Here is a 2,243-nt window from a genome sequence, read left to right as displayed (position 1 = left end):
ACTTTTAATATTCTCCTCCAACACCATAACTCAAATGCATCAATTCTTCTCCATTCTTCCTTATTCAGTGTCCAACTTTCAAATGCATATAAAGTTACTGAAAATACCATTGCTTGGGTCAGGTTCACCTTAATCCTCAAACAGACATCTTTGCTCTTTGACTTCAAAGAGGTCTTGTGCCACAGATTTGCCTAATGCAATACCTCACTTGATTTCTTGACTGCTACTTTCATAAGTGTTGGTTGATCTGAGCAAAGCGAAGTCTTCCATAACTTCAGTCCTTTATCCATTTATCTTGATGTTGTTTATTGGCCCAGTGGTAAGGATTTTTGTTCTTTATATTGACATGCAACCCATACCAAAAGCTGTGGTCTTTGATCTTCATCAGTAAATATTTTAAGTCCTCTTCACTTTCAGCAAGCAAGGCTGTATCATCTGCATATCACAGGTTGTTAATGAGTTTTCCTCAGATCCTGATGACACCTTCTTCTTTGTATAATTCAGCTTCTCGGATTGTTTGCTCAGCATACAGATTGAATAAGTAAGGTGAAAGAATGCAACCTTGGTGCACACTTTTCCTAATTTAAAATCATTCAGTGTTCCCTTGTTCTAGTCAAATAACTGACTCTTGGTCTGTGTACAGGCTCTTCATGAGAACATTGTTGTTGTTGTTGTTGTTGTTGTTGTTGTTGTTGTGTGCCATGGAGTCGGTTTCAACTCATAGCGACCCTACACAGGGTTTCCGAGGCTTTAAATCTTTATGGGAGCAGACCGCCTCATCTTTCTCCCACGGAGCAGCTGGTGGTTTCGAACTGCTGACCTTGAGGCTCGCAGCCCGATTCATAACCACTACACTAAGAACATTAAATGTTCTAAAATACTCATTCTCTGCAATGTTGTCCATAGTTTTTCATGATCTACATAATTGAAAGCCTTTGTGTAGTCAATAAAGCACAGGCAAACATCTCTTTTGTATTCTCTGCTTTCAGCCAAGGTCCATCTCATATCAGCAATTACATCCCTCATTCCACATCCTCTTCTGAATCTGGCTTGAACCTCTGGAAGTTCTCTGTCAGTGTATGGTTGGAGCCATTTTTGTACTGTCTTTAGCAAAATTTTACTTGCATGAAGTATTAATGATATTGTCCAATGGTTTCTGCATTCCACTGAGTCACCTGTCTTTGGAATGGGTACAAATATGGATCTCTTTCAGTCTTTTGGCCAGGTAGCTATCCTCCAAATGTCTTGGCATAGAAAAGTGAATGCCTCCAGGGAGGCATCAATTTTTTTAAAATATTTCAATTTGCATTCCTTCAATTCTCAGAGCCTTGTTCTTTGGCAATACCTTCAATGCACCTGGGCTTCTTTCATCAATATCATTGGCTCTTGATCATATGCTACCCCTTTAAATTGTTGAACATTGACCATTTCTTTTTGGTACAGTTACTCTGTGCATTCCTTCCGTCTTCTTTTGATGCTTTCTGCATCATTCAATATTTTTCCCATAAAATTCTTCAATATTGCAAGGTGAGGCTAGATTTTTCTCTTCAGTCCCCTCAACCTGAGAACTGCTGAGTTCTTATCCATTCTTCAATTGATGGGCACTTTGGCTGTCTCCATCTTTTTGCTATTATAAATAGTGCTGCTATGAACATTGGTGTGCATATATCTACTCATGTTATGGCTCATATTTCTTGTGGGTAAATACCAAGTAAAGGAATTGCTGGATCATAAAGTATTTCTAGTTCCAACCTTCTGAGGAAGTGCCATATTGCTTTCCAGAGAGGTTGGACCATTTTGCAGTCCCACCAGCAATGCAGGAGCATCCCAGTCTTTCCACATCTCCGCCAGCATTTATTGTCCTCTACTTTTTTGATCTTTGCTGCTGTTGCTGGTGTGAGGTGATATCTCATAGTTGTTTTGATTTGCATCTCTCTAATAGCTAGTGATCGTGAACAATTCTTCATATGTTTGTTAGCTGCCTAGATCTCCTCCTTGGTGAAGTGTCTCTTCATGTCCTGCACCCATTTTTAAATTGGGTTATTTATCTTTTTCTTGTAGAGGTGTTGTAGTTCCCTATATATTTTAGAAATAAGTCCCTTGTCTGATGTGTCATTGCAAAAGATTTTTTCCCATTCTGTGGGTTCCTTTTTCACTCTTTTGGTGAAGTCTTTTGATGCACGTAAGTTTTTAATTTTTAGTACGTCCTACTCATCTATTTTGTCTACTTTTGTTTGTGTAGT

Source organism: Chrysochloris asiatica, unplaced genomic scaffold (genome assembly GCF_000296735.1).
Source record: "Chrysochloris asiatica unplaced genomic scaffold, ChrAsi1.0 scaffold00320, whole genome shotgun sequence".
NCBI classification, from domain to species: domain Eukaryota; kingdom Metazoa; phylum Chordata; class Mammalia; order Afrosoricida; family Chrysochloridae; genus Chrysochloris; species Chrysochloris asiatica.
This window is presented reverse-complemented; position numbering follows the sequence as displayed.